Here is a 9,466-nt window from a genome sequence, read left to right on the forward strand (position 1 = left end):
AGCATTCAGACTCTCACCCAGCACAAAAGAAGATGGTACTGCTTGTCGGATGCCAATCATCGCAGTCCCTGAACATTGCAGTAGTAGTTGCTCAGGGAAACAGCCTTGGCCCAACCATACCGATCTTCTCTCTGTCGATAGGAAAGGACAGGGGCATCACTGGTAGCTCCTCCACTAATGAAACAGCTGGTGCCAGCCTACAGTGGGAACTGGACAACATCCAGGCCTGGGCTGACAAGTTGCAGATAACATTTGTGCCACATAAGTACCAAGAAGAAAAAGCCAATGCCTTGCATTGACCTGCAACCCACCTTCAACATCTTGGGTGTCACCAGAAGCTTCTGGATGAGCCATATCAACAATGTGGCTACAAGATGCTAGAGTTGGGTATTTTTCAATAAATGGCTCACCTCCTGACCCCACAAAGCCACTCCATCATCTACAAAGCTCAAGTTAGGAATATGATGAAATACTCTCCACTCACCTGGATGCTGCAGCTGCAACATCACACCATCCAGGACATCGCAGTTTATTTCATTGGTGCCCTTGTCACTGGCATATTGTGACTGTAGTATATACTGTCCACAGGACAGTATGCATTGCTAACTGCAACTCACCAAGGTTGCTTTAATAGAATTCACTTCTACCACTGGGAAGGCCACAATCGGAACACCATCATCTCCAAGTTCCAATCTAATAACCTTTATAAAGCTCTGGTTCGGCAACAACTAGAGTATTGCATCCAGTTCTGTTAACCACACTTTAGGAAGGACGTAAGGGTTCTTGAGAGGGTGCAGAGGAGATTTACCAGAATGGTTCCAGGGATGGAGAATTCTAGTTACAAGGTTAGGTTGGAGAAGCTGGGGTTGTTCTCCTTGGAGCAAAGGAGGTTGAGGGGAGATTTGATCGAGGTGTACAAGATGATGACAGGTTTGGATAAGGTAGACAAAGAAAAACTTCCCATCAGCTGATGGTACAAGGACTATGGGAGACAGATTGAAGGTTTTGGGCAAGAGATGCAGGAGGGATGTGAGGAAGAATTTTATTATGCAGCGAGTGCTAATGACCTGGAACTGAGATGAGGAGAAATTTCTTCACCCAGAGAGTGGTGAGCCTGTGGAATTCGCTACCACAGAAAACAGTTGAGGCCAAAACATTGTATGTTTTCAAGAAGGAGTTAGATATAGCTCTTGGGTCTAAAGGGATCAAAGAGTATGGGGGGAAAGCGGGAACAGATTACTGAGTTGGATGATCAACCATGATCATAATGAATGGCGGAGCAGGCTCAAAGGGCCGAATGGCCTACTCCTGCTCCTATTTTCTATGTTTCTAACCCGCTGCCCATGAGGGTGGTGGAAGCAGAGGCAATGAATGATCTCAAAAGGGAAACAAACTTGCATGGCTACAGGGGCTAAAGCAGGGGAATGGGACTGACTGGATTGCTCTGAAAAGAACCGACATGGATTCAATGGGCTGACTGGCCTCCTTCTGTGCTGTTATGACTGTGTAACTCCAAGTCATACACCATTCCTTCTTCAACATTTATAATTTCTTCATCGTCACTGGGTCAATATCCTAGAATTCATTATCAACCACCATTGTGGAAACACTTCCACTATGCAGGGTGCAGTTTTTTAAGGAGAAGACCCAGCACTACCTTCTCAGAGCAACTACAGATGGGCAATAAATGTTGCCTTTCCAGCATTATCCATACCTCAGAACAAATAAAATAAATGGAAAACTTTCTATTTCATACACCAAATTTAAAGTTCAAATATTCCTTGGTCAGGTCATCACTGGATAGATACAGGTCAATACAATTGCATTAGGTCAAACTCAATGCCTTTCCCAGAAGGAGGGAAAACTGTATGACTAAAGGACATGCTACATAGAGGCAGACATTGAATTGTGGTGCATTCAGAGAATGGAAAAGGGGCTGGATGTAAATATAGAAAACTGATGTGTCCTAGACATAAAGAAATCATATCAGAGAAGTGGCTTAACTATAAATTTGATCTCACTTTGCCAGTGATGAGGGGGTGGATCCCTGAATTGATGGTTAGTTGCTCTGTCAGTCAGCGGGATGCTTCACCAAGAGGTGTGAAGATCGAAGCCAAGGACAGGGAAGTAGAAAGTGTGAGACAGCAGTAAATTCAGGACATGTCTTTGGGCAGAATTGAACGATGTGGCCAGTGGCCTTTTGCTGAGTCTATTAGGAAGGATGTGAGCATAGAGAGCTGACAATCCCAGGCAGTGGAGGCACTCAGGTAAAAGCCTCCCTGTACATGGACGACGTCGCCATCTTCTACTCGGACTCGCTGTCCATTCGCAAACTGATGAGCATCTGCAACCAGTTCGAACTGGCCTCGGGAGCCAAAGTCAACCACGGCAAGAGTGTTGCCATGTTCTTTGGGAACTGGGCCGACCGATCCTTTGTCCCCTTCACCGTCATGTCAAGTCAGACTACCTGAAGGTGCTGGGGATATGATTCGGTAGGGCCGGGGCATGCGCCAAAACCTGGAAAGAACGAGTAGCCAGGGTACACAATAAACTGAGCATGTGGGAGCAGAGATCTCTCTCCATTGTGGGTAAGAACCCAGTCATCAGGTGCGAGGCGCTCACGTTGTTGCTGTATGTGGTGCAGGTCTGGCCCGTATCCCACTCCTGCGCCGTGGCGGTCAACCGAGCCATTTCCCACTTTACCTGGAGATCTAAAATGGACCGGGTCCGGAGGGACACGATGTTCAAACCTCTGGATAGGGGCGGAAAAAATGTACCCAAAGTGGCCCTCATCCTGATGACCATCTTTGTGTGTGGCTGCATCAAGTTGTGCGTAAATCCCCAGTACGCAAACACCAAGTGTCACTACGTGCTGAGGTTTTATCTGTCCCCGGTGTTGCGAAGGATGGGTCTGGTCACATTGTCGTGGAATGCTCCATCCAGTTGGACCGTGCCGTACCACCTATTCTTCGTGGAAAAGATTGTGCAGAAAAACACATTTGACCACCAATCCATCAGGCAGTGGTCTGCACAGAATGTCCTCAAGGCCCTACAGGAAAAGGAGATGGTGGAACCTGTCGGATGGTTCCCGAGCAGACTGCCAAAGTCATTTGGCAGAATGCCTCATCACCAAAACGTTCAAAGCACCAGGACGTAGCTTGGCTGGTGGTGAAAAGGGTTCTCCCCGTCAGATCCTTCCTGCACACCCGGAGTCTCGCCCCCTCCACACGCTGCCCTCGAGGTGGCTGTGGTGGGGATGAGACAGTTGCCCACCTCCTTCTGGAATGTGTTTTTGCAAAGCAGGTGTGGAATGAGATGCAGTGGTTTTTGTCGAGGTTCATCCCAAGCAGCTCTGTAACACAGGAGTCGGTGCTCTACGGGCTGTTCCCAGGGACGCACACTGAGATAAACATCAACTGCTGCCGGAGGACCATCAATTCGGTGAAAGACACTCTTTGGTCTGCCTTAAACTTGCTGGTCTTACAGCACAACGAGTTGTCCACGACCGAGTGTTGCAGACTGGCACATTCCAAGGTCCAGGACTACGTGCTGAGGGACGCACTAAAACTTGGGGCAGTCGTTGCAAAGGCTCAATGGGGAAAGACCACTGTGCCCCCCCCCCCACCAAAGTGAACTGAGGGGCTGGATCCATGGAAAACCCCTCGGGCTATATACACCAGATATGGGTTTGCTGCAAAATGTACATGCAATGTAAAATGGAATGGAAGGGTTGTGAGGCAACTCACTCCTGTATTGAAGGAAACTGATCTCCTTTGCACTTTTTGGAATGTCAACTTGGTGCTGTTTTGAACTGTTTTGTAATGTTTTTATTTTACAGATTTTTATGAATAAAGTATATTTTGGGGGAAAAAATGATGTGGAATGAATTGCCAAAAAAGAATTTTAGAGCCTTGCACTGAGATCAAGCTCATTCTGAACGTGACTGAGATCAGGTGAGATTGGTCTACACTCTCGAGCTGCCCTTGATACACCAGTTGGATTCAGGGTCAAGAGTGCTTATTATTCTTGGACTGCATTGATCACAGGTCAGGAGCACCAGGACATCTGATTGGCTAACATTACCAACACTAGCTCTATCCAGTACATCCCTAGTTCTGGTTACAAAAGACAGGTTTGGCTCAAGCACTTCCTGCCTGCAATCGGGGAGCAGCTGCACCTGTGTTGCTGCAACTGCAACTGGAGTGGAGTAACTGGAGAGGAGACAGCAGAGTGGAGTAACTAAAGAGATGACTGTAGAGTGGAGACAGCAGAGTGGAGTAACTAAAGAGATGACTGTAGAGTGGAGACAGCTGCATTTATTGTGGAACTTGTGCAAGACTAAGAAGAACTGCAAGTCATTTTGGAGAGGTGGGTGTTGGAGCACCAGAGAATTGTTTGTTGTTTGGACTGTTGGGGGAGGGAGGAGGCACCGGAAGACCCAGGGGTGGAGCTGCCAAATTCTATAGGGAGACCCTGTACTTGTGTTTATCTGTCATCCTGCACAAAAAGGGCCCCCTCCCCACCCCCAACTATGTGGCTCGGGACGGCTGGAGCTGCCCAGCTGAAGACTATCTTTATACAACAGCAGAAAAGGGAGAGAACTGGGCAGCTCAGGCCAGGGCGAAGAGCCCTCCCCTAACTGGAAGACTGAACTGTAGACTCTGCAGCAAGGTGGTCCTACCACCAATTGAACTGTAACATCCTTGCAGCTGTTCTCTCTCTTCCATCACTCGGCCACCTATCCCCTCCTCTCCTTGTCCTTTTCAGCTCTATACTCCTCTATTCCCATCCCCCCCCCCCTCCCCCCATCATATTGCTTGAGTTAAAGAGGAAACTGTTGTGTGTTTTGTTTCTTGGGGGTGGGCGTGGCTCTGCAACCCCATGCCAAGCCCCTCTTCGCTGGTGGCGGGGCCTTCCCACACATATGCTGCTGTGGCTGCTGCAGCTGCACCTGTTGCCCCGTCACCGTTTGCATTAATAACATCGAAGCATGGGGTCAAGAGCTACGTCCACCCGAACATGTCAATAGAGGCATGCGTAAAGGCAATGGCCGAGGTCATCGGCCCTTCGGCCATTGTTGCTGCCTCAAAAATGTACGGGAAGGCGGTGTTTTTCCTGAAGACCGAGCGGGCGGTGTCCCTGGCTCTGAGCAAGGGGCTTACCGTGGGCAGGACCTTTCTGCCAGTGGACCATCTTGGAGGCCACTGCGCAAAGGATCATTCTATCGAATGTCTCACCCTTCATTCCTGGTGAGCTCCTCCTTCCCCACCTGCACCATCTAGGGGAGGTAAAGACGGGGCTCACCCCAGTCCCACTCGGTCTTCAGGAGAACAGCCTCCGGCACGTGTACTCCTTCCGACGCCAGCTATTCATGCAGCTGGTGTGGGAGGGGGTCACAGATGGCCATTTCAATGTAGAGTTCCAGGGGACGGCCTACCACGTCTTCTGGACCTTGGACGGGGCACGGTGCCATGTCTGCAAGGGGGTGGGGCATGTTCGTAAGAACTGGCCCAACCTCCTGGCTGCCAACTCCACCTCAGCAGCCCAGGGTGGAGCTGCTGCACCTCCTCCCAACCATCCCCCCCACACCTCCACCAGACACCATTCAATTGGTTACGGAGGCTGTGATCTTCACGGCCTCCGGCGGGGTGGGGAGTGACCGTCCAGGTGGAAGGAAGGCGCGGAGGAAAAATAAACATCAAGAGACGCGTCCCCTGGACGCATTGATGTGACCTGAGCCTGAGGTCAGCCCAAGGCCCAATCTCAGGGAGACCACTTGCCCCAGGGCTGGGTTCAGGCCCAGGGTGACTAAAAAAAAAGAGTGCAGAGGCGGAGGCCTCTGATGGCATGGAGGTCTCTGAACCTCCGTGCCCAACTGGGAAAAAGAGGAGAAGGCACCCCTCCACAGAAGTAACACGGGGCCATGAGGTGCAGGGCCCATCTGTTGGGGGGGAGCCATCTCCTGTTTTGGGTCCCCAGGTTCCCCCTGCCGCCACCATCATCAAGGCTGCAAAGTCTGGGCAGGAGCTCCCTACCCCTCAGGATGGAGGGGAGGGGGAGGCCCCTGTACATGAGGCCCCTCCTAAAGGAGTAAGTGGGGCCCTGCTTGTGGTGGGGAGCTTGGGGCCGCCGCCCATTCTGCCACTGGGTCGGGTGCCCTGAGTGGAGACGAGGGCGAGGCCCCAAAGGGACGGCCCTCCCAGCCGGAGTCCACCACCAACCAGGAGACACCCGACCCAGTTATGACCGAAAATGCTGCCCCATCTGCTGGGCCTGTGGGTGCTGGCGGAGCGGGAGATGGCCTCCTCTCTCCGCCTCCGGTCTCGGCTCCGACTGGATTTCCGGAGTCGGGAACTCCCATCTCTCCTGGACCACTCATTGGCCTGGGGACGGAGGTGGAGGGGGGGGCTCCTGAAGCGCTGGTGCCCACAGGCTCCAGTTTCACAGTAGAACCCAGAGAGGACTCCTCCGCCATCAATCCTGGGGGTGGGATCGTGACGGACTTGGGACCAGCAGGCACGGCCGGGATGTCCGCCCCACAGTGTGTGGCGGTGACGACCCAGAGGAGGGCGGGGCCTTGGTGTGGGGCAAGGAGGACGACCTTGATTCCATCGCCAGTGAGGTGGTGGAGTCCCTCGTGCCTCCCATCGAGTCTCCTCTCATCCCCACGGCGGAACTCCGGGATTTCCTCACGGCTTGCAGGGGTTGCCACGATAAAGCTCAGCTTGCCCTTGGCCGTTGGTCGAGTCTGGCGCTAATCATCCATCCCGTCCGTCCCGCCCTCAAGAAAGCGGGCAAGGGTGCGGGCGTGAAACTGGTTGAGAGGCGCCGGTTTAATGCGTTCCTCAATGGGTTGCTAGGGGAGTGGAAGGCCAGGTGCACTTCCACTCCTTTCTCACAGTGAGGTGTTGGTGACGGATTTTAAGTACCTTTGACATGAAGATAGCCATAGCCAGCCTCAACATCAATGGCATCAGGGGATCTCACCACAGATTTCACAATCTCTCAGTCCTCAGGGAAGGGAGATATGCCATGAGTTTTCTGCAGGAAACCCACACCGTTCCGGGAGACAAAGCCACCTGGTTCCTGGAGTGGCAGGGTGGGGTCTACATGAGTCACCTCACCCCTATTTCTAGTAGGGTTGCTATCTTGTTGGCCCTGACTTTTCAGCCGGAGATCTTGGGGGTCAAGGAGCTAGTGCCAGGCCGCTTGCTCCACCTCGCCGTTCGCCTGGGTAGCGTGCTGAATGTGTACGCCCAGGCCTGGCGCGTTGCAAGCGCGCTTCTTTGAGCTCCATCGATAGCGGCGAGTGCAACATCCTCGGGGGATATTTTAACTGTACCCTCAAGGTGAGGGATCGCTCTGGTCCCCAGCGCGGCCAGGCATCGGTGGAGAAGTTAAGGGGACTGATCAGCTCCCTCAACTTGGTGGACGTCTGGCGGAATCTCCATCCCGACTCCAGCACCTTCACGTGGAGGTCTGGAGGAGGAGGGTCCCGAATCGACCGACTCTACTTTTCACAGGCGTCAGTCTCCCACGTCTCAGCAGCCTCCATGTGGCAGGTGCCGTGCTTGGACCACCACCTGGTGTGGGCGGAGTTCACTCCACTCCGCACGCCTGCAGGGTCCACATACTGGCACTTTAACAACCGGCTGCTGGAGGACGAGCGATTCCGGGACTTGTTCCGTCGATTCTGGGGCGACTGGAGAAGGAAGCAGGGGGGCTTCCCCTCCTTGAAGCTATGGTGGGTTGTGGGCAAGACTCACATCCGTGACTTCTGTCAGGAGTACGGGAAGGTATCGGGCGCCTAGAGAGGGAGGTGCTCATCTTGGAGTCCCGCCTCGGTCATGCCGTTGCGGACCCGGTCCTGTGGCAGGCGTGCAAAGAGAAGTAGAGCGCACTGAGGGACCTGCAGTTCATAGGGTCCCGAGGCGTGTACGTGAGGTCGCAGATCCAGATCCTGGAAGATTTGGACCGCGCCTCACCCTTCTTCTACTCACTGGAAAAATGGCGGGGGGTCTGTAAGCAGCTCGTCAAGCTGCTGGCTGACGACGGATCCTCTATCACGGATCCGGAGGGAATGGGCCTCTTGGTCTGTACCTATTACAGTGCGTTGTTCTCTCTGGACCGCGCAGTGTTTTGTGGGAGGACCTGCTGAAGGTCAGCCCGGAGGGCGTCGAAGGATTAGAGGCTCCGCTCATGTTGACGGAGTTGACCGGCGCTCTCCACCAGCTCTCGTGGGGCAAATCCCCAGGGCTGGACAAGCTGACCGTGGAGTTCCTCAGGGCGTTCTGGGACGTCCTGGGGGAAGATTATGTGCGGGTCCTGGGAAAAAGCCTGGTGACCGGGGAGATGCCCCTCTCATGGCGCAGGGCGGTCATTGTCCTGCTGCCAAAAAGGGGCGATCTCCGCCTGTTTGAAAACAGGCATCTGATCTCCTGCCTCAGCACGAATTATAAGATCTTTGCCCGTGATATGTCTACCCGCCTGGGCTCCGTGCTGGCCCTCAAGATCCACCCCGGCCAATCCTACACGGTCCCTGGCCGGTCCATCCAGGACAACATCCACCTGGTCCAGGACCTGATCCACCTTTCCCAGAGGACTGGTCAGTCGGACGCTTTTCTCTCCCTCGATCAGTAGAAGGCGTTTGACAGGGTGGATCACGAATGCCTTTTCGGGACTCTGCACGATTTCGGACTCAGGCCACATTCTGTGGCCCGGGTCCGACTTTTATACATCGCCGCAGAGTGTCTAGTCAAAGTTAACGGGTCCTTGATGGTGCCCCTTCGCTTTGGGAGAGGAGTGCGTCAGGGATGCCCCATGTCCGGCCAGTTGTATACCATCTGCGTGGAGCCTTTTCTGTGCCTGCTTCGCAGGAGGTTGACGGGATTGGCTGTGCACGAGCCGGCCATGCGGTCCGTCCTCTCGGCTTATGCCAATGACCTGCTCCTCGCGGTCACTGATCCCATTGACTTGCGGAGGATGCGCTACTGCCAGCAGACCTTTTCTGCCGCGTCCTCCGCGAGGATCAATTGGGAGAAATGTTCTGGTCTCCTGGTGGGTCAGTGGCAGGTGGACTGCCTGCCGGAGGAGTTGACACCTTTTGTGTGGAGCACCACGCACCTCCTCTATCTGGGAGTCCACCTTAGCCCTGCTGAGGAAGCCTGGCTGGCAAACTGGCAGGAGTTGGAGGCGAAAGTCACCACTCAGCTGGGGCGCTGGACAGGACTGCTCCGAGTGCTTTCCCACAGGGGCCGAGCGCTGGTCATAAACCAACTGGTGGCCTTGATGCTGTGGTACCGGTTGGTCACTTTGGCCCCGCACCCTGCATTCGCCACCAAGATCCAGAAGAAACTTGTTGATTTCTTCTGGGGCAAGAGGAAACACTAGGTCTCTGCCATGGTCCTGAGTCTCCTGATTGAGGAGGGCAGCCGGTCGCTGGTGTGTGTCCGCACCCAGGCTGTGA

The sequence above is a fragment of the Heterodontus francisci genome, chromosome 48 (genome assembly GCF_036365525.1).
Source record: "Heterodontus francisci isolate sHetFra1 chromosome 48, sHetFra1.hap1, whole genome shotgun sequence".
NCBI lineage: Eukaryota > Metazoa > Chordata > Chondrichthyes > Heterodontiformes > Heterodontidae > Heterodontus > Heterodontus francisci.